Raw genomic sequence first — 26,799 nt, forward strand, 5'->3', positions numbered from 1 at the left:
CGAGTCTCCAATTCGCCCAGCCTGGCCTCCAAAGCTACGAATAAGCTACACTTATTACAAGTACCGTTACTGCTAAAGGAGGCCGAGGAATAACTAAACATTTCACACCCAGAGCAGAAAAGTGCGGGAGAGACAGGCGAAGCCGCCATGCTAAATCGGCTAAGAGCTAGTAGCTACGCTAAGCTAGCGGATTCCTAAAAACACGCAAAGTGAATAATGTGTAAATAATTTAGAGGTGATTCAGCAGAAGGAGTGCTTTAGTTAAGGCACGTAAAGATTACACTGGGAAACAAATCGTAATCTAGATAACTAGATCAATCTAACTGCGCAGATTAAACAGCTAACAGATACAGAAAAACACCGCTGTGCTCCGGAACAGGAAGTGATACAATACCGCAGTGAGAGCCAACCACAAGGTACCAGTAGATTAATGCACTCTGAATCTGAGCCTAGCAATTGTGTCCAGCCATTTTGTGTTACAAAGCCTGATTTGTTTTTGATATTAAGAATAATGAAGTTGTATGTTCTTTATAACTGGCATTGTGAATTATCCTCTTTTTTGTAGTATCCATAGTGAATGTAGTATACATTTATAAGTATTGCCCCAAACGTCTGTACAGTAATTTAAATACTGTAACTAGTGAACAATAGAGAATCTGGGGTGATTTGTGGTCCAGAATGTGTTTGGCCTTACTGAGTACTGATCAGCGGCAGCTGCCCGTCTTTCAAAGAGAGGAAGGTCATTGTTGGTGTACATCATAAAATTTGTTATTTTATTCATACGTAAATTCTGCCTTCCGTTCCTTTTCAAGAAAATGGTCTTTGACCCTGTCATACCAAGTAGGCATCTTTTCCAGGGACTTCACCAGCATCCTCTCAATGGCCAGCAGAACTAGACGTGAGAGGCAAATAAAGAAAAATGCTTAAAATGGCCTGGAGGTCAAGAGTGCCCCGGTGGGGGGTGGGGGGTCAGGGAGGCCAAGCCCGCCAGAAGCTGAAGAGTTTTAGCCATGCTAATACTCCCCAGAACCTGCAGTGAATTTGCAAAGAGTGATAGGGAGGATGGAGGCAGCTGTTTATCGGACTCTTTGCAAACTGAACAAAATCTATCGTCATTTGACAGCAATTTTTGTGCTGTGTGAGAGGGTGTCCTCCAACACTAGAGAGGTAGTTACAAAGAGGAACAGACTCAAACCTAACATCTCTGAAATGATCTTGTTTATAAAAACAAACCTTTGATGCCCCCAAATCCCAATCATTTTGTACTATGGTCACAACAGTCCCTAGGTGCACTTCACAATTTATATCTCATACAGTATTTTATGGTGGCACAATCACATTATAACACAAGTATATTATTAATGTCTTTAAATGATACAAGATGATAATGAATACAGTCAAAAATTTCAAGATTCACATTAACCTTTATTATTTAACATACATAACAGTGCCAGACTGTTTCATGACAGCCTTTTACTGTTCCAGGCAAATGCTATGTTAAACACTGGCCAGCAGATGTTACCATATTTAACTGTATCATATACTTTGAAACACTGAACCATTGCTTGGTTTTGATTCAGCAGTTCAAAATGCTTCGGTTTCTCTGTCACTAATTCTAGGTAATAAAATCCATCAACGACCAGTAATTATTACTGCATGTGCATGGATAAACTTACAATCATGAATATTTTGATGTTGGGTTGTAACATGCAACATCCTTTAAACACTAACTTACTGAAGGAAGAAGCAGAGAGCAACTCACCTGGATCTCACACAACGTACAATCCCACAAGTATCTGATTCCTGCTTCTCTGCCAGTGTTCCCAGCTGGCATCCAAATCACCAGTTTCATCCGTTTCCATTGTGTTTCCACAGATTTTGTCTCATTTTGTTTATTTGCTGTTCAGTGGCATTACAAAGCAAGTTCTTTTTTTTTAGTTTGGCATAAGCATATCGTATCTAAGATGAGCCTTTAAAACAGACTGATTTATAGCTCAAGCAAAACACTTTGGCATAAATTTAAAAATGTATAAACAAGCAAAAATGCACAATTCTCACAAGTGTATATCTAAAACAAGATTCAGCCTTACGATTGATCCCTCAGTCATCATCTGGAAGCTCAGCATCCAGGCCAGCCCACACCTCCATCAACACCCAGAGACGCTGAGCATCCAGGGTGGGACAAGATCATGCCATTTATCCAATGACTGTCAAGTTTTGAGGCAATGAATAAAACTGTTCCATGTCGTCCCATTGAAGTGAACGGATGCTCAGCTTATACGGGCAAATGCAGTGGCACTATGGGAATGTATAAGAAGTTAACAAAATACAGTCAGTCAATTTGTGATAAGTAGCTGATTCTGAACAAACGTCTTCAAGATGAACATGTTCTAATGCATTCGTAGTCAATGAAATGTTAGCACAACTATACATATTTGACCATTTAATTTTTAACATTTTCTGTAATGCAAAGCTTCCCTTGCATTCTTAGAGAAATCACCTCTGGTACTGAACTACTTCATGACAGTATATTTTGTACATGTTTGGATTGAGGGTTCCAGTTTATTTAATTGTCTATTATTACAACAAAAAAGCTTAGTTTCATCTATATCCACACAGTCTATTTGTACCTGCACTTGGTTCTCCTTATTACAGTTGCCAAATAACATGATCTTAGTTTTTTATATACATCTCTTCTGACCCCCTCTGCAAATCATTCATAGACATTACTGATGTGTAAGAATTCCAACAATGCATTCAGGATTAAACTCACATTAGTGGAAATACCCTGGATTTGGTCCTTGTGCACAGTATCGCTGTCATCATGCCTCTTGCTTCAGTGGTCACAGATCATTCACTTATTTATTTTACAGTCTCACTGCCTTGTTCACTGGAACGAGAAACTTATTCATCATCACGGCAACACATAACCCCTCAGCAACAATTGAATTTGGAGCCAGACTGATATCTTAATGTAACTTTTGTAAAACTTTTGTAAAATGACCATTCAGTACACAGTCTTATGGACAACCTAAACTTAGTGCTTAAACTCATCGATTACGAGGTCAATTAGAAAAGTATCCGACCTTATTATTTTTTCAAAAACCATATGGATTTGAATCACGTGTGATTGCGTCAGACAACCCTCGTGCGCATGTGTGAGTTTTTCCACGCCTGTCAGTTGCGTCATTCGCCTGTGAGCAGGCTTTGAGTGAGGAGTGGTCCACCCCCTCAGCGGATTTTCATTGTCAGGAAATGGCAGAATGATTTGGGCTTTTTTTCCCATCAGAATTTTTTCAGAAACTGTTAGAGACTGGCAGCTGGAAACCATTAGAAAAATTTATCTGGCTTTTGGTGAAAATTTGACGGGCTTCACAGAGAATAAGGACTGTGACTACAGCTTTAAGGACGGGTCTAAGGACGCTCGGAGCGCCGCGCTCCATGCTGCCATCGAGAGCCACAAACCACCGGATCATTTCTAAATGGATGGCTCTGTGGAGCCGAGACCGTCATGTGCACTTTCTCTGGTTATCACAAGAGCTGGACATCAGCCATTTTCCGGCAGATTTCACTTTTAACAGGAGATTTTGTCAAACAAGAAGTATTTCACCTCACGTGTCGTGATGCTCCTCTAGACTATAAGCATGCAGTACTGCAGGGGTGGCCAAGTTCAGTCCTCTTGAGCCATCTTCCTGACACTCTTAGTTGTCTCCCTGCTCCAACACACCTGAATCCAAAGAAAGACTCGTTAGCAGACTTTTAATGAGCCTTTCATTGGATTCAGGTGTGTTGGAGCAGGGAGACAACTAAGAGTGTCAGGAAGGTGGCTCTCGAGGACCAAACTTGGCCACCCCTGCAGTACTGCTACAAAGCAGACCTATTACTCTGATTTGTAAATATAATTTGACAAGTATAATTCAAAGTAATTATTCGACACAGTGGCAACACTTATTCATGTACAACCACCTGTGGACAACCATGGACAACCACCTTCTCTCCTTTTACAGCCCAATTAAGATGACATTAGGTTAAATTAACAGCATGCCTTAATCCAGCCACTACATCTTGTTATTGAGGTGGATGCCATCACTGATAAATATTGGCTAGATTTACAGAATTTGATAGTATCTCACTGGTGTGCTGATGAAACTTGTAGCTTCTGCTAAAAGCACAACCTGTCTATTTGAGCTCATACCAACAAAACTGTGGCCCACTCTTGGGTCTGTTATGTTGGAAATTATTAATCTGTCATTAACCTCTGGATCTGTTCCTAAATGTTTTAAATCTGCAGTGATTAAACCATTAATTAAGAAATCTAATCGTGACCCTAGTCTACTGAAAAATCATAGGCCAATAGCAAACCTACTATATAGAGATATACTAAGCACAGGGGTCCCATTTTTTGTCCTCAGTGTTCTCTGGATCTGCTCACCTCACACAAGGTTCCCACATCCTCTGTAGTTTTGGACACACATCATGTCTCTTTCACAAATTCCCTTAATTGCCCACATTTTGCAGTTAACTAGAACCTCCAGTCTGTAACATACCACCAATTTCTGCCAAATGGCGTTTTGGCCTCGTGAGTATGAATCCGTCCAGCTTCCATGTATGACATTCAATGCATTGTCACTGCTTTTGTTTTGTCTGTATTTCATCAAGGTAGGTCATGGAAATTATCTGAAGATGTTTTCTAGGGCAAAAACATCCACACATTCCAAATCTGCCATCACATTTGTGCCAGCTGTTATGGTTTGGGTGCTACTGGCCCCGTTTTGATACTGAAAATAGTGCTCGGGAAATGGGCCAAAAAAAAAGTATAAAGCAGTATACTTTGTGAAAGCATTGCTTCTTAATTATTGCAAACAAATATCAGCATGTTTTATTACACTTTCTTACCCAGTCTTGCCTTGAATTTCATGCATTCTCATTATTTATTATAATCTGTCATTCCTATAATACTTCAGTATACAGTAGGTGGTGCTGTTACTGCTGCAAATGTTTTTTACTGCCACCTTTTGTTGTGATAGATAAATTTTATTGACAACTTCATAACATAATCCAAAAAAATTAAAAGCTACATCCATTTACATTACACTACATAGTCAGTCATTTCATAAATAATTAGGATTTAAAAAAGGTGAAGTTTAACCTTCTTAAATAAGGGCTCAGTGTGTCTGTTATAGCTACTACTTCAAAAATGCTTTGAATGCTTCCTTTTGGAAGCTAATACATTGTCCAAGTATACTGCTGCACACTTTCCTGAATCAGTGACTCACAATTAGTACACTCTTTCTTCACTGTCCAAAGGATGGGTACTTTGCTGGTTTTGTACAAAAATCTGGAAAAAGTGGTTTTACAGCAGCTCCTGGACCACTTCACTGAAAATAATCTTTTTGAACCACTGCAGTTTCCATTTAGAACATGTCATTCCACAGAGACAGCTCTCACTAAAGTGGTAAATGATATTCTGCTTGCAATGGATTCAGACACAACTACGGTTCTGGTGCTGTTAGATTTTAGAGCTGTAATTGATACAATGGATCATCAGATTCTGCCCAATAGGCTGGAGAATAATTTTTGAATTACTGGGAATGTCCTTGCATGGTTGACATCTAACCAGTCACTCTCATTGTGTCTCATACAACAACACGACCTCTAACCTTAGTGACATGAAATTTTGGGTTCCACAGAGGTGCATCTTAGGTCGTCTGTTTTTCTCCCTTTATAGAGCATCCCTTGGGCAGATACCATGGAATTTTTGGATTATTTCCATTACTATGCTGATGACACTCAGTTGTGCATGCTGATAACTGCTGGTAATCCCATCCACATAAAATCCACAGAGGATTGCCTTGCATCAGTGAAAAACTGGATGTCCAGTGTCAGGAAAGATGACTTTAAGCTTGCTTTCATCTTGTTTTCATCTTGGAATATAATACATGCCATGGGATTAATACACATGCTGTTGGATTAAACTGGACAGTGTTTGGTACCTTACAGGAGTAAGTGAGGTCATACCGGACTTTTCCATTACAAATGGGGAGGCCCACGGAATGAACTCAGTGGTGAAGATGATGGAATATGTCTAAGAATGATTCTAACATAACAAGTATGATCAAATGAAGTATTAATTAATTTTAATTAGTGTTAAAATTAAGAGTTGATTAGAAAAAGTATGTTACAAATAAGTGAAATGAATGATTATATGAGTTGTTTTTCATAAAGTGCAGAGTCAGAGAAGAAAGAGGAAGTCAAGATGATGTCGCAAGCAGGGCAAGAAAAGCTGATTATAAACAACTGATCAAATGATTAAGATGTTGGTAAAATATGAAATGAATAATAAGGAATGAAAATGTTTGTATATGATCATATGAATTGTTTTTATGTGAAAGAGAGTTGTAATGAAATGATTGAATATGATTGATGTGATTCTAAAGAAATGATTTAAAAGAATGAATTCTCAGAAAAGCTGAAGTGTTAACAGAAAAGAGGAACTTGAGCAATAAGTTACTGGTAAGGAGCTGCAGAAGATTTCCAGTAAGGGTAGGAGAAGGGAGGAGGTTTTGAGTCACCAGCGTCCCCATGGTAACCAAGATCATCTGAAGACAACAAGAGTACAGCATATATATAAACTGTGAAACACCAGGAAACGGGGTTATTCTTCCAGGGAGAGGTGCTGTTGCCACTTCTCCCCTGCTACGAGGAGATCACAAGACTTGACCATCTTGTGAGCAGCAATTGGAATCGTGGAGTGAGAGGATTGGAGCCATAAGAGATCATTTGAGAGAGTTTTCAACTCCCACTCAGGCCGTCCAGTCATGGAGTAGCAGAACACTGGAGAATAATCACTGGCCTTAAGTCTGAGTGGGGAATGTTCAACATTTTCTCTCTCAAGGAACATCACAGCATACCAGAATGGATTAGATCAACTTTTGGTTGATTGAAGAAGGAATAAACTCTTATGTGGATTAATTTCCTGAAGGATTACAACATCACACAAGGATCGTGGTCAGCTAACGACTAATAGCTGATGAAGAGGAAATCAAGTTCATCGTACTGGGGACTTTAACCTCAAAAACCTCCTTCCCTCACTCCTAGAAAAATGGTTAAGAAGTCAATCCAGTCCCAGTCAAAGTGAGATCAGACAGAATTATTGAATTAAAAACAAAAATCTCTGCCAATCATTATTCTAATTATACTTGAATTACTGTTATGAAATTCTCATCATATAACTATATATAATTTTGATTATGTTGTCGGCACTTGCAAAACCTGCAATAAATTTCCAAGCATGCAGTTAAAGTATTACGGCTCGGACATTGGATTTATTGATGCTTCTTAAGGTGTAAAAGTTAAAGTTATTAGGTGTACAACATCAAAAAGTGCTCTAAAAGGTTAGTCTGGTTTTTAATGAAAATAACACATCCCGGGGACTCGCTGTACGAGTCACTAAATTCAAAATCTAGCAACATTCCAAGAGCTCTGATCCATAAGAGGAGAGCTGCCGTTAACGGGCGTGGCCGGTTCGTATCCTGGTTCCAGAGGAGGCTATTCGACCGGGGTGCGAGATCAGCGTCAGCGGGGTGGACGTCCGGATGGAGGCAGTGAGCGGCTAGACGAATCTCCTCGCCACCAGCTTGAACAGCCTTTGTGCAGCCCTGCCGGGTAATACCCGTGGAGACACGAAGGTCAGACCCCAGAGACGGAGAGCTGGTTTTGTACACAAACACACTCATCGGAGGGTGAGCGTGTGCCGTGTATCTAAAAAATAACGGGATCTGACACCAGCAATTTCTTACTTTTAAACATGGACAAGACTGAAATAAATGATGGTTCTTGGTCCAGTGAGACACTGGCATCAGTTTAACCAGTTAAGGCTTAACCCAGGCTCATGTGTCATACATCACACTGTGAGGAACCTTGAGGTGATTTTTGATCCCATGTTGTCCTTTGACCTACACATTAGAGATATTATGAGGACTGCTTTCTTCCACCTACAAAATAATAGTGAAAATCCTGTCTATGGCTGATACCAAGACTCCGATTCATGCATTTGTCTCATCTACACTGGACTACTGCAATATTCTATACTCTGTTTTGCCGCACTCCAGCATTAGGAGTCTCCAGTTGGTTCAAAATGCTGCTGCCAGACTCTTGACAAGAAGCAGAATGTTTGACCACATTACACCCATTTTGGCATCTCCTTACTTGCTTCTTGTCTCTGTGAGATCAGATTTTAAGGTTATGTTACTAGCCTATAAAATTATTCATGGACTAGCACTTCCCTACCTTGCTGACCTAATTAAACCCTACGTATTGGCCAGGGCTCTCCATTCTCAGGGCGCAGGACTACTTTGTGTCCCTAAGATGAATAAAAAGTCTGTGGATCACAGAGCTTTCTCTTATCATGCACCTGCATAATAAAATCACCAGCGTTAACACTGGCAGTGTTAGTTTTACACTGGTGATTTTATTGTGTGTTTTGTGGAATGAGCTCCCTATGGCAATAAAACAGTCAGAATCTGTAGAGACATTCAAGTCCAGACTTAAGACACATCTATTTTTCCCTCTTGTGTGACTAACATACTGGCATAGTATGGCATTCTTCTTCTTATCCCTTTAAACTCATCTTATTAGAAATGGAGCAGTTACCTGCCTCACTTCATCTAAATTCTGGGTCTGTTAGTGAAGCTTAAGGCTAGCATCTGGAGATCATCTCTAGTTCTCTGTCAGTTTATTGCTGGTGATCTCATACCTTCATTGTGGTTTTTCCAGCTGACTGATTCTGCTCTTTTTTGTCTGTCCAACGTACTGATGACGTCTCACAAGGTTAACATCTGCACACCATAGGGCACTGAACTAACAAGACATGCCATGTCTGAAGCTGACACAGCACAGTGCAATATGCTTTTGGAATACACTCTGCCACAGTGGCAGGCCTACTGATGGCATGATGGATGGAAGCTGACCCTGCTACCCAGGGTCCTGAATGACTCCCTGCCTGTGGTGCAAATGCTTGCACAGTCATTTCAATAATGCAATTTGTTTTTGATGTTATTTAGGTTTTTAGTGTCCTGTTTATTCAGCTTTGTAAAAAGTTTGTAAAAACCTTGTAACTGTTAGAATGGTCTAAGGAATGGGTCACACCTCTGAGTCTGGTCTGCTTGAGTTTTCTTCCTCAACATCATCAGAGGGAGTTTTTTTCTTACCCCTGTCACCTGTGTGCTTGCTCTAGGGGTTGGTAACATTAGACTTTATGCCTTGAGGTGGCTTTGTTGTGATTTGGCTCTGTATAAATGAAATAAATTGAACTGAATTAAATTGACACCACCCATGTTTTTATTGTAGGCCATGACTGCTGTAGGACAGGGAATGTCTTTCACAGTTCATTGTCCATTCTTTCCATCCTAAAACTTTTTCTGCACCATCACACAGGATGGATGGTGGAACACACAGACACCTCCCATGCTTCCATCCACTTCACAAAAAACAAGTGGCCCCTCTTATCCATCTCACAGATCCTCTTCCACAGTTTTTGGTGAGAGCATGTGTCATCGCTCTGGGGCATCCATTTCTGTTCTCCCTGTTTGTGCCACATTCTCCAAACTTCATGCTGGCCAGGTCCATGAACAGTTTGGGACTGGTATAAAAATTGTCCATGTAACTATGGTACCCAACACTAACAGAGGATGGTCTCCATCTTTTCAGTGTTGATGGTGAACCGGATGATGTACCCACTGCTTGACTCAGCCAATACACACGTTTCTTCCCCAATTTAGTTGGTTTGTCATTCATGTATTGTATTATGCCAGTTTTTGCCTTCATCACCACCATCCTTTCATCCACTGCCAGCTCCCTCGTCGGGTGATAATAAGCCTGGCAGGCACGGAGGATCTCATCATGAAGAGGCCTGGTGTTCCCTTCTTTCTGTCATTTTTTACATCCTCATTCTGATCACTGAGGTGGATGTTCCAAAATATGGATCTGAACCTGTCTCTTGTCATCACTTTTGCTGAAAGGGGCACAGACAAAATGTGATTTCATCTCCAGTAGTCTTGGAGACTTGGCAGTGATACCATCGACATGCATATCAGAAGTTCAAAAACTTGTACAGATCTTCCATCTCAGTGTCAGTCCATTTGTACTTTTTCCCCAATTCCTTGTTTGTGGCAGCATTATTGTTGGTCTTGCTGTAGATTGTCCTCACTGTGTAAGTGGCAAGAAATAACAGAAAAAGGTCTTGTGGACTGTGGGGGGTGGGGGGTTGTCTCAACCTGGACTCTTGGTGTTCTCTGAGACTAGACCCTGAATATTACTGCATTTTACTGTCGGCATCCTCCTTTGTCTTCCAGAACCAGCCTGAGCCAGGAGACATCTGGACCTGGAAGCAGTGGCGCACCATCCCATTGTCTGTGTAGACCTCTGTGTAGCACTCCATGTGCACGTTGGTGACTCCTCGTCCTCTTACTGCTCTTCCAAATCAAGAGAGAGATCATCCTCTTCATCATTAGAATCCTCACTCTCTGGCTCAGACTCTGGCTCCATGTTTCGTCGTTTGGTCATTTATCCCACCTACGATTTGACTTTTAAATGCCCTGTAAATGTAGTTTTTAAAAATTATTTTACCTTGCTATTCGTTTTAACTCCTGGTCAAAGTCTGCTTTATCTGTTTTATTGTTCTTAAATGTTGTTATATGTCACTGTGTTTCTATGTGTCCTACAAGCTGCTATAACCTCATTTCTGTTATATGGCTGGGGGGGCCTGGCTGCCGGTTTGTTTCTGTCTTTTGGTTTTCCTCCCAGGTGGCGTGCGTTTGGGACTGAGTGGCTGTGTTGCTGAGGCTGTCAGGACCTCACCCTGATCACCTGCGACTCGTCAGGACTCACAGCTGTGGTGCATCTGGATGGATTGGAACATGTTGGCATTTAAGACTGGAGTGCACAGTGTGTATTTGCCAGAGACTCGACCTTGTGACCAGACGGGTGAGATCGTCGTCTCGGGAGCCATCTCATCAGCAGCGGATGCTGAGAACGTCCAGGTTTGATGCACAGTCTGTGAAAGAGGAGGGGGTGAGGTCTCACGCTCGTCAGCACACTTCCTGAGGTACGTTAGATTTTGTGACTAACAGTTATACAGTCAGTAAATGTGGTGTCCCTCACACCTTATTGTATTGAGCTGTTTGTTAGTCATGTATCAGCTTCCACTGCAGTGGAGTTTTGTGAACTGGATGTTCCATGCCTGCAGGTTGGGAAGCTGATTAGTAATTAAGCCAGGAAGTGTTTGCTGTTTATGTACACCTTTGAGTGGTCTCTCTGTGTGTAGAGTGTGGACTCACATAATGGTTCCTTCTTTCACAGACTCGGTTTGTTGCGGCCACCTGGGGGGTGTCGGCGGGGTCCTTGGGTCCGAAACAGCTTCTGGCTCCGGACCGTTAGCGCTGCTGGGAGCGCACCACGCCAGGCCGCACCTTTTTGTTATTATATTATCACTGTTATGTATTAAATTCAGTTAGCCTTTGTACCGTGCTCTGCTTATTTCATACTGGGTCCTTCAAACGCTGGTCGGTTCTCCGAGCTGCGTCCGACACATAACAATTTCCCTTTGTAGGATTAATAAAGTTGTTTGGAATTTGAATGTCCTTCGGCTCCTTCTAGCTCAAAAAAAGAGCTGAAGCGCACGCTCCATACTCATAAGTCTCCTCCTTGTTTTGATGTACAAAACAAAAAACAACACTACACAATAACCACACTACACTACATGCTAAATATCACAAATCTATAAAATCTCAAAATGTTCTAATTGCTACCCATGTTGCTCTTTCTGTGCTGTCACTCACACAATCTTTTCCTTCCTCAGCAACCAAATACGTGGGTTGGTGATCATTTTTTATTGGTTTAGGTTGTGTATTTTTCCCCCACTGATGAAGTGGAAGTCATGTGTTTTTTCCTTGCAATTGTTCTGGTGAGAAAGGAGAGGAAAAAGGAAAGAGACCTCCCGTTTGGTGCATCGCACAGAAAAATGCACCATAACCATGCAAACATAACCATAATATTCAGGAAAAGGCATGGCGTAAATTATTAATCATGATTCAAGTTTTACTAGGCCTGTCAACACAATTTAAAAAGTGGTATATAGTTTGACGTCCAACACTTTCAACACACATTAAAAATGGGCACTCACACTGTAGTGTATTTGGTGATATGTTGTCATAATTCAGTCATGTGACTTTGACACGTTGCTACACCAGTCGACTCCAGAGGGTTACATCACCCCCAATCCAAACTTTTTTAAACTTGGCTCAATATTCAGAACTTGTTACATCTTTCTATGGTTAGTTGGGTGTCCCCAGTCAATCAATCAATCAATCAATTTTTTTATATAGCACCAAATCACAACAAACAGTTGCCCCAAGGCGCTTTATATTGTAAGGCAAGGCCATACAATAATTATGTAAAATCCCAACGGTCAAAATGACCCCCTGTGAGCAAGCACTTGGCTACAGTGGGAAGGAAAAACTCCCTTTTAACAGGAAGAAACCTCCAGCAGAACCAGGCTCAGGGAGGGGCAGTCCTCTGCTGGGACTGGTTGGGGCTGAGGGAGAGAACCAGGAAAAAGACATGCTGTGGAGGGGAGCAGAGATCGATCACTAATGATTAAATGCAGAGTGGTGCATACAGAGCAAAAAGAGAAAGAAACAGTGCATCATGGGAACCCCCCAGCAGTCTGCGTCTATAGCAGCATAACTAAGGGATGGTTCAGGGTCACCTGATCCAGCCCTAACTATAAGCTTTAGCAAAAAGGAAAGTTTTAAGCCTAATCTTAAAAGTAGAGAGGGTGTCTGTCTCCCTGATCTGAATTGGGAGCTGGTTCCACAGGAGAGGAGCCTGAAAGCTGAAGGCTCTGCCTCCCATTCTACTCTTACAAACCCTAGGAACTACAAGTAAGCCTGCAGTCTGAGAGCGAAGCGCTCTATTGGGGTGATATGGTACTACGAGGTTCAAAACCTTATAAGTAAGAAGAAGGATTTTAAATTCTATTCTAGAATTAACAGGAAGCCAATGAAGAGAGGCCAATATGGGTGAGATATGCTCTCTCTTTCTAGTCCCCGTCAGTACTCTAGCTGCAGCATTTTGAATTAACTGAAGGCTTTTTAGGGAACTTTTAGGACAACCTGATAATAATGAATTACAATAGTCCAGCCTAGAGGAAATAAATGCATGAATTAGTTTTTCAGCATCACTCTGAGACAAGACCTTTCTGATTTTAGAGATATTGCGTAAATGCAAAAAAGCAGTCCTACATATTTGTTTAATATGCGCTTTGAATGACATATCCTGATCAAAAATGACTCCAAGATTTCTCACAGTATTACTAGAGGTCAGGGTAATGCCATCCAGAGTAAGGATCTGGTTAGACACCATGTTTCTAAGATTTGTGGGGCCAAGTACAATAACCAGTGATGTCCCTATTGACATGACCAGTGCTGTAGCCAATGGTGTTAACACAGAGGACCACCTTTGGTAGATACAAACAATAGCACACAGTCTCAACTGTACTGAAATGGACCTACTTTAAAATAGGAATAAATGTCCAATTGTGCAGGTTGATGGCTGGCCCATTGTGGCAACATTTTTGGTAGACATCTGGCCGAACTAATTTAACCTCTGCATTGTGTTGTGTCTCCATTCTGTCCCCTTTGGAATGCCAACTAACAATCTCGTGGATTGGAGGCAGACTCATGATTAGGCCAAAACCCATGGGTTCTGGCATCTGTGGCCAGAGCGTCTTTTGGTGTTAGGGAGTGAGGTTTTCTGACTATGTAGGCACAGCATTCGGCTTGCCTCCTTTGCAATTGTATTTATGCAGCTGCTTCTCAGACACACACGAGGACAGACCTCTTGTCTGTCAGGTGCTTTCGGTGTCCGGAAAGTTTCCGTCCTTGACACTTGGAAGGTCCCTACTCCCAAGCCTTGTCACTCTTGATTCAGTGGTTGGTTCTTCCCACCCAGCCAGGTGTATCCCCCTTAGTCTCATGATCCTTCAGTGGCCAAAGAAGTCCCTATATATTTTTGTTTGTTTGTTTCAGGCAAACTGATAGTTCGGCCAATACATTTGTTTATTGGACAGTCCATTTTATAAAAATGACTGGTTTGAGAAAGGTATTCTATTTGTAACGGAATTATTCTATTCTAATGCTAATATTTTAGATTATTTGGCCTGTATGGTGAAATGTAATTTAAACGTCTGGCAAAGAGAATACAGAAAGACCTGTAAAGGTATTCCTCAACCACTGATCCATTTAACCTGTAACATCATGAGATATTCCAATATTAAGACAATCTTGGTAATCTTCCGATCTCCTTCCATCAGTGAGGAGATATAGGACTGTAAAAACAAGGACTTTCAGACTCAAAAACAGCTTCTTCCCTACAAATATAAACACATTAAACTCGCATATAATATGATCATCTCCAAGGGCAATATAGTTCCATATACATTACCAAAGGTGGAGTACAGTCTAAGTGTGCAATATACAGTGCATCAGGAAAGTATTCACAGTGCTTCAATTTTTTCTACATTTATTATGTTATAGCTTTATTCCCAAATTGATGAAATTCATTATTTCCCCTCATAATTCAACGCAAACATACCCCATAATGACAACATGAATGTTGGAAAAATTGTACATACATGTTATCATTTATAATGCCTTCAAAACACATAATCATTTATGGTGCATTGCCTGCAAGTTTCAGTTTCTTATAAACCACTAAAATACTCACTGAAAACTCTCTGTAAAACTGTTTGCATATCTATGATTGTGTGACCTGTCTGCAGAGAGATTCTGCTATTGTTTTGCTTATCAGTCAAGCCGTCCTTCAGGAAGCGCCCCCTGCAGAGACAGTGTGCTATTGTTTTTAATGAACTCCTGTGTATGTAAGTGAAAAAAATGCTGAGGTGAGTGGGCAGACAGCAGAGAGGGAGAAGCTATTTTCAGACTTCCTGCTGCCCTCTCTCCTCGTGTGAAAGAGTAACAGTGTCTCCTTGGTGTCTTCTTTGTTGTCTAATGGTTTATCTGACTCTGTTACAGGTCTAAACCTGATATTAAATTGGTCCTTCGAGCCAGATGTCAACAAACCTGAGGAACCTCAACCGGTGAGGACAGAACTCCGTAAAGACCGTGTCCATGGCTGGGAAAATCCCAAAAGACCCTTTCCAGGAAGGACTCCTCCCTCATGGGTCGACGATCACCAGGGTGAAGACATCTGAACTTTGTGTTAAAGAGGACGACCAAGAGTGAGTACTGTTTTCTCTGTAAAATTACAGGTGACTGAGGGTTACCACGTAGAATAACCCTATAAAGTTCTGGGAACCTCTTATAGGTACTAAAAGCGCTATATAAATTAACTGTCGGGTCGGTAAAACCTGCGGTGGTCGGACTGTGAAATTCTGGGAATGCTTAAACCCTCAATATTATCCACAGGACATATTGAAAATTAACTGGTGTGAATGTTACATGTGTGAGTGACACCTGATTGGGGGACAACAAGACTGGAAAGAGGCAATAGGCAAGGTTTACCCACCTCCTTGAGGTAGAAGCGGTGACAGCTTTTCAGTTTGACCGTCCATCAATCAGCTGGGGAAAAGGACAACAATCTTTTCCTTTAGATCTCCCTAGGAGATAAACCCCCGAACAGCTAAAACGGGGAATTGTTGTTCCTGTTGTGGGTCAAACCAGAAAAACGATGAGGATACCACACATAAAGACTGGAGATAAAAAGAAATTCCAATTCACAGGAAAATTGGCACCCAAACCAACAACCGAATTAGTGACAAAGACAAAAGCAAAAGCAGAAGAATCAAAGAAAAAACAGAAAAAAATTAGGATTAGAAAATGCAGTTACTGATTATCAATATCAATATAATTCACTGAAGTGTTATTTTGTAGAATAGTATGCAAGTTTCTTTGGTTATTGTTATGGCCATATGATACCAGGGAAATTGCTTGTAAAGTAATAATGTATGTATACATATGAACTGTTTATGGAGCTCCTAGATTAATTATGAATATATTTGTGGGTCCACTAATAGACATATATGATAGAATAAGAATATGATAAGCTTTTATTTGTTTGCAGAGATATTAATAAATATAATCATGATGAAACTACTAATTTCAAACCGGTTTGATAATGATTGATATTATAGACATATTATATGAATAGTTTATTTCTTTATTTTCCTATATATATATATATATATATATATATATATATATATATATATATATATATATATATATATATATATATATATATATATATATATATATATATATATATATATAATATGTGCTGGCCATTTGTGTCTGTTGATGGACCGTGGGGCTAGAAAATTTCTAATGTTTCATATACAAGTAATGAGGACAACAGATAATCACATATTATGAATAAATGCATGGCTGAATGCCATATTAAAGACATTATGAAATAAGACTGTCAATGGGCAGACAATTGTCAAAAAATAATATGCTTCTCCACACAACAGGTACATGTTGGTAAGAGGAAAATAATTAAGAAATTAAGAAGAACAAATTAAGAAACAGACAATAATGAAAGTAGAAGCTAAATGGAAAATATAAAAATAGATAAATAAAATACGCGATGCAGAAAATAAAGCAAAAGCACAAAAAAGACAAGGAGAGGTTTATTACAACAAAAAAGAAGAAGATAATGAAACACAAACCACACAGAGCACACAAAAGACAGCCACAAAATCAACCTCCCCTTGAGGAAACCGGAGGGCCCTATCTGCCCTCAACCATAACACAAGATACACATATACCAGACTGCCACAAGGATATTGTGAAAGTCCTACTATCTTTACACAAGCAATGTCTAGTAACCTGGCCAAATTTGTACCACCAAATAGTCAAATTCTATTATATGTAGATGATATACTTGTGGCATCAGAAACAGAGCAAGAAAATAAACAGGACAAGCTGGAGCTGCTGAAATTTCTAGCAGAAAATGGACAAACTAAGAGTACTGTAAACAGGAAGTAAAATACTTAGAACACAATCTGAGTGCAGGAGGCTGCACCATTCTGGATGAAAGGAAAACAGCTATTTTGCAAGCTCCAAAACCAACCACAAAAAAGCAAATGATGTCGTTTTTGGGCCTGACAAATTATTGCAGACAATGGTTACCAAATTTTGCTGAAATAACAAGTCCAGTAAGCACTACGATTTTTGGAGAAAACATGCCCATGTCAGCAAAACTGACATGGACTCCAGAAGGAGAGCAAGCATTTTGTAACCTAAAAAAGGCCCTAACATCAAGTACAACATTGGCCTTACCAGATTATAACAGACCATTTGTCCAAATGGTGGACTGCAAAGGAGAATTTATGACATCAGTTTTGACACAGCAGCATGGAAACAAATTAAGAGCTGTGGCTTTTTACTCCACCAGGTTGGATCCTGTGGCCAGAGCATTGCCCCCATGTGTAAGAGCTGTTGTGGCTGCATCTTTAGTGGTGCAGGCCTCTGCAGGGGTGGACCTTTTTCACACATTAACTCGAAAAGTGCCACATGCTGTGTCAGCCCTGTTACTACAGACTAACATCACTTTCCTGTCTCCAGCCAGACATTTGTTATGTATAGCCCCTTTCACACCTGGGGTGTTCCCGGTTGCTCCTGGTTGCGCCGTGCGTCATTATGACGACGCCGCGTGGAAGCAACTCAGTGCTGAGACGATGCAGCTCGGCGCCACAACAGCGCGAGGACGCAAAGGAAGAAGCAAGTCGGGCGCCTGTTTAATTTTTTTAGGCGTCCTGTGCTTGATGCAGAAAGGAAGTGGTTCCAGCGCAAGTCGGGGCAAAGAGGTGTAATTCGGGGCAAAGAGGCATTACCCGGCGTGACTCAAAGCCAATTTATGATTCCTGCTGTGTTCCACTGTTCCTGCAGTATAAATCACGCAGGATTGTTTTTATACCGTGTACTTAATGCAGTAAAAACTACACACTGAAGAAAAAAATGGAGAATGATTGCCAGAAATATCCAGTAAAAAGACATCTCTAGTCCACTCATGGATGCTTGTTCACGCACGCACATGTGAACAATTAAAAGAAAAAAAAAGTCTGGCTGCAGTTCCTTGTTCTCTGCTCAAACTCTCACATCACAGTTAAAAAAAGGACAAAAGGACCTAAGTCCTGAGATAGGACATGTCAACATCAAGTAGAACTCCAGACATCTCCGCATTCGCCTGACGGTTCGCTCGCGCGCGTGTGCACGTGCATCTTGTGGTCAAAGGAGGAAAGAAAAGAAAAAAAAATTGTCTGCAGGCAGTTAGTTTCTTTCTCTCCAGACTCTCTCATCACAGTTAAAAAAGGACATAAGTCCAGGACATGTCAACATCAAGTAGAACTCCAGACATCTCCACATTTGCTTAGGACTGTTCGTACGCGCGCATCTTGCCATCAAGGGAGGAAAGGTAAGCTATAACAGAACTCAGAGCGCAGCGCTGCAGCTCAGCACAACAAGTAGAAGAGAAGTCAGAGTGCACAGTCTGTCTGCAGCTAAACTGTGCACTCTGACTTCTCTGTGCAGAGAACCTGCAGGCTGCATTCTCACCTCCTCTCTGCCCCCTGCTGCGCGCACCTGACGCAGATATTACTGCGTCATCATGACGCCACAGGGAGCAACTGGGAGCAGCCCCGGTGTGAAAGGGGCTTATGGCAACATTGCTGTCACAACCACATTTAACAGTGGAAAGATGTACAACTCTAAATCCAGCCACCCTAATCCCCACGGAGTTAGAAGGGGATATACATGGCTAGGGATGGGTATCGAGAACCGGTTCCTGTCAAGAACCGATAAGAAATCATTCAATCCACCGATATCAATCAATCAATCAATTTTTTTTTTATATAGCGCCAAATCACAACAAACAGTTGCCCCAAGGCGCTTTATATTGCAAGGCAAGGCCATACAATAATGATGTAAAACCCCAACGGTCAAAACGACCCCCTGTGAGCAAGCACTTGGCTACAGTGGGAAGGAAAAACTCCCTTTTAACAGGAAGAAACCTCCAGCAGAACCAGGCTCAGGGAGGGGCAGTCTTCTGCTGGGACTGGTTGGGGCTGAGGGAGAGAACCAGGAAAAAGACATGCTGTGGAGGGGAGCAGAGATCGATCACTAATGATTAAATGCAGAGTGGTGCATACAGAGCAAAAAGAGAAAGAAACAGTGCATCATGGGAACCCCCCAGCAGTCTACGTCTATAGCAGCATAACTAAGGGATGGTTCAGGGTCACCTGATCCAGCCCTAACTATAAGCTTTAGCAAAAAGGAAAGTTTTAAGCCTAATCTTAAAAGTAGAGAGGGTGTCTGTCTCCCTGATCTGAATTGGGAGCTGGTTCCACAGGAGAGGAGCCTGAAAGCTGAAGGCTCTGTCTCCCATTCTACTCTTACAAACCCTAGGAACTACAAGTAAGCCTGCAGTCTGAGAGCGAAGCGCTCTATTGGGTGATATGGTACTACGAGGTCCCTAAGATAAGATGGGACCTGATTATTCAAAACCTTATAAGTAAGAAGAAGAATTTTAAATTCTATTCTAGAATTAACAGGAAGCCAATGAAGAGAGGCCAATATGGGTGAGATATGCTCTCTCCTTCTAGTCCCCGTCAGCACTCTAGCTGCAGCATTTTGAATTAACTGAAGGCTTTTTAGGGAACTTTTAGGACAACCTGATAATAATGAATTACAATAGTCCAGCCTAGAGGAAATAAATGCATGAATTAGTTTTTCAGCATCACTCTGAGACAAGACCTTTCTGATTTTAGAGATATTGCGTAAATGCAAAAAAGCAGTCCTACATATTTGTTTAATATGCGCTTTGAATGACATATCCTGATCAAAAATGACTCCAAGATTTCTCACAGTATTACTAGAGGTCAGGGTAATGCCATCCAGAGTAAGGATCTGGTTAGACACCATGTTTCTAAGATTTGTGGGGCCAAGAACAATAACTTCAGTTTTATCTGAGTTTAAAAGCAGGAAATTAGAGGTCATCCATGTCTTTATGTCTGTAAGACAATCCTGCAGTTTAGCTAATTGGTGTGTGTCCTCTGGCTTCATGGATAGATAAAGCTGGGTATCATCTGCGTAACAATGAAAATTTAAGCAATACCGTCTAATAATACTGCCTAAGGGAAGCATATATAAAGTGAATAAAATTGGTCCTAGCACAGAACCTTGTGGAACTCCATAATTAACTTTAGTCTGTGAAGAAGATTCCCCATTTACATGAACAAATTGTAATCTATTAGACAAATATGATTCAAACCACCGCAGCGCAGTGCCTTTAATACCTATGGCATGCTCTAATCTCTGTAATAAAATTTTATGGTCAACAGTATCAAAAGCAGCACTGAGGTCTAACAGAACAAGCACAGAGATGAGTCCACTGTCCGAGGCCATAAGAAGATCATTTGTAACCTTCACTAATGCTGTTTCTGTACTATGATGAATTCTAAAACCTGACTGAAACTCTTCAAATAGACCATTCCTCTGCAGATGATCAGTTAGCTGTTTTACAACTACCCTTTCAAGAATTTTTGAGAGAAAAGGAAGGTTGGCGATTGGCCTATAATTAGCTAAGATAGCTGGGTCAAGTGATGGCTTTTTAAGTAATGGTTTAATTACTGCCACCTTAAAAGCCTGTGGTACATAGCCAACTAACAAAGATAGATTGATCATATTTAAGATCGAAGCATTAAATAATGGTAGGGCTTCCTTGAGCAGCCTGGTAGGAATGGGGTCTAATAAACATGTTGATGGTTTGGATGAAGTAACTAATGAAAATAACTCAGACAGAACAATCGGAGAGAAAGAGTCTAACCAAATACCGGCATCACTGAAAGCAGCCAAAGATAACGATACGTCTTTGGGATGGTTATGAGTAATTTTTTCTCTAATAGTTAAAATTTTGTTAGCAAAGAAAGTCATGAACTCATTACTAGTTAAAGATAATGGAATACTCAGCTCAATAGAGCTCTGACTCTTTGTCAGCCTGGCTACAGTGCTGAAAAGAAACCTGGGGTTGTTCTTATTTTCTTCAATTAGTGATGAGTAGAAAGATGTCCTAGCTTTACGGAGGGCTTTTTTATAGAGCAACAGACTCTTTTTCCAGGCTAAGTGAAGATCTTCTAAATTAGTGAGACGCCATTTCCTCTCCAACTTACGGGTTATCTGCTTTAAGCTACGAGTTTGAGAGTTATACCATGGAGTCAGACACTTCTGATTTAAAGCTCTCTTTTTCAGAGGAGCTACAGCATCCAAAGTTGTCTTCAATGAGGATGTAAAACTATTGACGAGATACTCTATCTCCCTTACAGAGTTTAGGTAGCTACTCTGCACTGTGTTGTTATATGGCATTAGAGAACATAAAGAAGGAATCATATCCTTAAACCTAGTTACAGCGCTTTCTGAAAGACTTCTAGTGTAATGAAACTTATTCCCTACTGCTGGGTAGTCCATCAGAGTAAATGTAAATGTTATTAAAAAATGATCAGACAGAAGGGAGTTTTCAGGGAATACTGTTAAGTCTTCTATTTCCATACCATAAGTCAGAACAAGATCTAAGATATGATTAAAGTGGTGGGTGGACTCATTTACTTTTTGAGCAAAGCCAATAGAGTCTAATAATAGATTAAATGCAGTGTTGAGGCTGTCATTCTCAGCATCTGTGTGGATGTTAAAATCGCCCACTATAATTATCTTATCTGAGCTAAGCACTAAGTCAGACAAAAGGTCTGAAAATTCACAGAGAAACTCACAGTAACGACCAGGTGGACGATAGATAATAACAAATAAAACTGGTTTTTGGGACTTCCAATTTGGATGGACAAGACTAAGAGACAAGCTTTCAAATGAATTAAAGCTCTGTCTGGGTTTTTGATTAATTAATAAGCTGGAATGGAAGATTGCTGCTAATCCACCGCCCCGGCCCGTGCTACGAGCATTCTGACAGTTAGTGTGACTCGGGGGTGTTGACTCATTTAAACTAACATATTCATCCTGCTGTAACCAGGTTTCTGTTAGGCAGAATAAATCAATATGTTGATCAATTATTATATCATTTACCAACAGGGACTTAGAAGAGAGAGACCTAATGTTTAATAGACCACATTTAACTGTTTTAGTCTGTGGTGCAGTAGAAGGTGCTATATTATTTTTTCTTTTTGAATTTTTATGCTTAAATAGATTTTTGCTGGTTATTGGTAGTCTGGGAGCAGGCACCGTCTCTACGGGGATGGGGTAATGAGGGGATGGCAGGGGGAGAGAAGCTGCAGAGAGGTGTGTAAGACTACAACTCTGCTTCCTGGTCCCAACCCTGGATAGTCACGGTTTGGAGGATTTAAGAAAATTAGCCAGATTTCTAGAAATGAGAGCTGCTCCATCCAAAGTGGGATGGATGCCGTCTCTCCTAACAAGACCAGGTTTTCCCCAGAAGCTTTGCCAATTATCTATGAAGCCCACCTCATTTTTTGGACACCACTCAGACAGCCAGCAATTCAAGGAGAACATGCGGCTAAACATGTCACTCCCGGTCTGATTGGGGAGGGGCCCAGAGAAAACTACAGAGTCCGACATTGTTTTTGCAAAGTTACACACCGATTTAATGTTAATTTTAGTGACCTCCGATTGGCGTAACCGGGTGTCATTACTGCCGACGTGAATTACAATCTTACCAAATTTACGCTTAGCCTTAACCAGCAGTTTCAAATTTCCTTCAATGTCGCCTGCTCTGGCCCCCGGAAGACAATTGACTATGGTTGCTGGTGTCGCTAACTTCACATTTCTCAAAACAGAGTCGCCAATAACCAGAGTTTGATCCTCGGCGGGTGTGTCGTCGAGTGGGGAAAAACGGTTAGAAATGTGAACGGGTTGGCGGTGTACACGGGGCTTCTGTTTAGGGCTACGCTTCCTCCTCACAGTCACCCAGTCAGCCTGCTTTCCCGGCTGCTCGGGATCTGCCAGGGGGGAACTAGCGGCGGCTAAGCTACCTTGGTCCGCACCAACTACAGGGGCCTGGCTAGCTGTAGAATTTTCCACGGTGCGGAGCCGAGTCTCCAATTCGCCCAGCCTGGCCTCCAAAGCTACGAATAAGCTACACTTATTACAAGTACCATTACTGCTAAAGGAGGCCGAGGAATAACTAAACATTTCACACCCAGAGCAGAAAAGTGCGGGAGAGACAGGAGAAGCCGCCATGCTAAATCGGCTAAGAGCTAGTAGCTACGCTAAGCTAGCGGATTCCTAAAAACACGCAAAGTGAATAATGTGTAAATAATTTAGAGGTGATTCAGCAGAATGAGTGCTTTAGTTAAGGCACGTAAAGATTACACTGGGAAACAAATCGTAATCTAGATAACTAGATCAATCTAACTGCGCAGATTAAACAGCTAACAGATACAGAAAAACACCGCTGTGCTCCGGAACAGGAAGTGATACAATACCGCAGTGAGAGCCAACCACCAGTAGAGGCAAGCAAGATGGGACCTTGACCAAAAGGTATCAATAGCCATATACCGATATCAATAGCCATTTTGTTTAACGATCCCCTTATCTGCCCTTCAGTCGGAGGCTCGGCTGGAATTTACGTCGACATCACGTCACGTGATATGCCGCACACCAATCACGCTCGTCGTCAACACAGCAGCGGAATTTTCCTAAACAATGGCGGAGAGACCAGAGCGAGTGAAGCGGTCAAAAGCGTGGCTTCATTTTGAGAAAAAGGACGCTAACAGTGTGAAGTGCAATTTTTGCAGCGCTGTTATTGCATGTAAGGGTGGCAACACCTCAAACATGTTTAAACATTTGTTGACACATGGCGTTAACTATCAGAGAGCAAAGATGTCCAGGGTAAGTTTTGCTTATTTTCTGTTCTCCTGTATGTTAATATTAGCAATTTCAATGCGTTATTTAACGTAAACAAAACAAATGTTCTGTCGTTTGATCCATTTTAGATGATATTAGCAGTGGATCCATCTCCAGCTTCACATCCCAGTCCCTCTGTTGGGAAGGTGTCGTAGCACGGACCCACAACAGGGAGCGCAAATGAACGGACAATGAATAAACCAAAAGGTAACAATTTAATGTTGTGATAATACACAACGAAAAGATACAGAAAATATGCACAGTCAATTAGCATCAGGTGACGTGTGGCAGGCTCGAAGATAGGAGACCCCCCGACGAGAGAGAAGTCGTACTCCACACGGCTTCCACCACCAACGGCCTGAAGAACACCGGAGCCGCCAAGTCCCGAATCCCCAGGTGGCCTCTGTCCCCGGCTGTCGACCCTGGTACTGCTGGCAGAGAGCAAAAAACAGGATGTGTGAGTGTGAGTCCGCACACTCAGTAATACACAGTCCAACACTGATGGGAGGGAGCACCTCCACCTCCAATCATACACTTAAGCAGCTCCTGTCAGTCACTTATCTGGAGGGAGTGGGAGGCGAAGACGTCGCGGTTCCCACAATACGCCGCTCCAACAAAACTGTCCCACAGGAATAAACGGCTGCAAACAGAGATCAAAACGTGGATTAATCCAAATACTGCAGAGAAGGATTACCTCAGGAATGGTAGTCGATTTCTCGGCGAGGAGGTGGAGTTGCAGTCCGGCTTTTATGGTGGTGATGATGATGAACGAGTGACAGCTGGTGCAGGGGATGAATGACAGCTGTCACTTCTTCTAGGTCTGGCGCCCTCTCATGCTTGGAGCCCGCACTCCAAGCAGGGCGCCCTCTGGTGGTGGTGGGCCAGCAGTAGCTCCTCTTCAGCGGCCCACACAACAGGACCCCCCCCTCAACGGGCGCCTCCCGGAGTCCGACCAGGCTTGTCCGGATGTCTTGCGTAGAAATCGGCCAGGAGGGCCGGGTCCAGGATGAAGCTCCTCTTCACCCAGGAGCGTTCCTCAGGTCCATACCCCTCCCAGTCCACCAGATATTGGAAACCCCGGCCCTTACGACGGACGTCCAGGAGCCTGCGGACTGTCCAGGCAGGCTCCCCGTCGATGAGCCGGGCAGGAGGCGGCGTTGGTCCCGGAGTACAGAGGGGCGAGGTGTGGTGTGGCTTGAGACGGGAAACATGAAAGACGGGGTGAATCCGCAGTGAAGCCGGGAGTCGAAGCTTCACTGCGGCCGGGTTGATGATCTTGAGGATCTTAAATGGTCCGATGAATCTGTCTTTCAATTTAGGGGAGTCGACACACAGAGGGATGTCCTTGGTCGAAAGCCACACCTCCTGCCCAGGCTGGTATGTGGGGGCCGGGGAACGCCGGCGGTCCGCATGGGCCTTAGCCCTCATGCGGGCCTTTACCAATGCAGAGCGGGCGGCCCGCCACACCCGGCGGCACCTCCTGAGGTGGGCCTGGACCGAGGGCACACCGACCTCTCCCTCCACCAATGGGAACAATGGGGGCTGGTACCCCAAACATGCCTCAAAAGGGGAGAGGCCGGTAGCAGACGAAACTTGGCTGTTGTGGGCATACTCGATCCAGGCCAGATGGTGACTCCAGGCCACCGGATGCGCGGAGGTGACACATCGGAGGGCTTGCTCTAACTCCTGGTTAGCCCGCTCTGCCTGGCCGTTGGTCTGGGGGTGGTACCCGGACGAGAGACTTACGGTGGCCCCCAGCTCCTTACAGAAACTCTTCCACACCTGTGAAGAGAACTGGGGGCCCCGATCCGAGACGACGTCCGACGGTATCCCATGCAGCCGCATGACGTGGTGGACCAGGAGGTCTGCCGTCTCCTGGGCCGTCGGGAGCTTCGGGAGGGCCACGAAGTGGGCCGCCTTGGAGAAAAGGTCCACTATCATGAGAATCACGGTGTTGCCCTGGGACGGCGGGAGGCCCGTGACGAAGTCCAGGCCGATGTGAGACCAGGGAGGATGGAGGAGTCCCGTCATCCTCCGATGGTCCGCCTTACCCCTGGCGCAGATGGTACAGGCCTGGACGTAGTCCCAGACGTCGGTTTCCAGGGACGCCCACCAGAAGCGCTGCTGGACTACTGCCACGGTCCTGCGCACTCCGGGATGACAGGACAGCTTGGACCCGTGACAGAAGTCCAAGACGGCAGCTCTTGCCTCTGGTGGGACGTATAGTCTGTTCTTGGGGCCAGTCCCCGGGTCCAGGCTTCTTGTCAGGGCCTCCCGGACAGTCTTCTCCACGTCCCAGGTGAGGGTGGCCACGACAGTGGACTCGGGGATGATGGTCTCGGTGGGGTTCGACAGCTCCGCTTTGGCTTCTTCTTCATGCACCCGGGACAATGCATCTGGTTTTTGGTTCTTGGTCCCGGGGCGGTACGTGATCTGGAAGTCAAAGCGCCCGAAGAACAGAGACCAGCGGGCTTGCCTGGGGTTCAGCCGCTTGGCGGTCCGGATGTACTCCAGGTTACGATGGTCCGTGAAAACCGTGAAGGGAAACGACGCCCCCTCCAGCAGGTGTCTCCACTCTTCAAGAGCCTCCTTCACCGTGAGGAGTTCCCGATTGCCGACGTCATAGTTCCGTTCAGCTGGGGTCAACCTGCGGGAATAAAAGGTACAAGGATGGAGAACTTTATCAGCCTCCACGCTCTGGGACAGCACGGCTCCTATCCCTGAGTCAGAGGCGTCCACTTCAACTACGTACTGGCGATCAGGATCAGGCTGCACCAGAACTGGTGCAGTCGAGAACCGGCGTTTCAACTCCTGGAACGCGGCTTCGCACCGATCCGACCAGGTGAAGGGTACT

General features: G+C 43.0%; 1 long non-coding RNA gene across 1 annotated transcript; it reads left to right on the plus strand.

The window, feature by feature from the left end:
- Positions 1-1,974: 1,974 nt before the first annotated feature.
- LOC117530035 lies at positions 1,975-21,938 on the plus strand. The gene is made up of 3 exons (XR_004566171.1): positions 1,975-2,060; positions 9,909-9,915; positions 21,928-21,938. It is a non-coding gene; the product is annotated as an uncharacterized LOC117530035 (long non-coding RNA).
- Positions 21,939-26,799: the final 4,861 nt, after the last annotated feature.

Source organism: Thalassophryne amazonica, chromosome 17 (assembly GCF_902500255.1).
Source record: "Thalassophryne amazonica chromosome 17, fThaAma1.1, whole genome shotgun sequence".
NCBI classification, from domain to species: Eukaryota; Metazoa; Chordata; class Actinopteri; order Batrachoidiformes; family Batrachoididae; genus Thalassophryne; species Thalassophryne amazonica.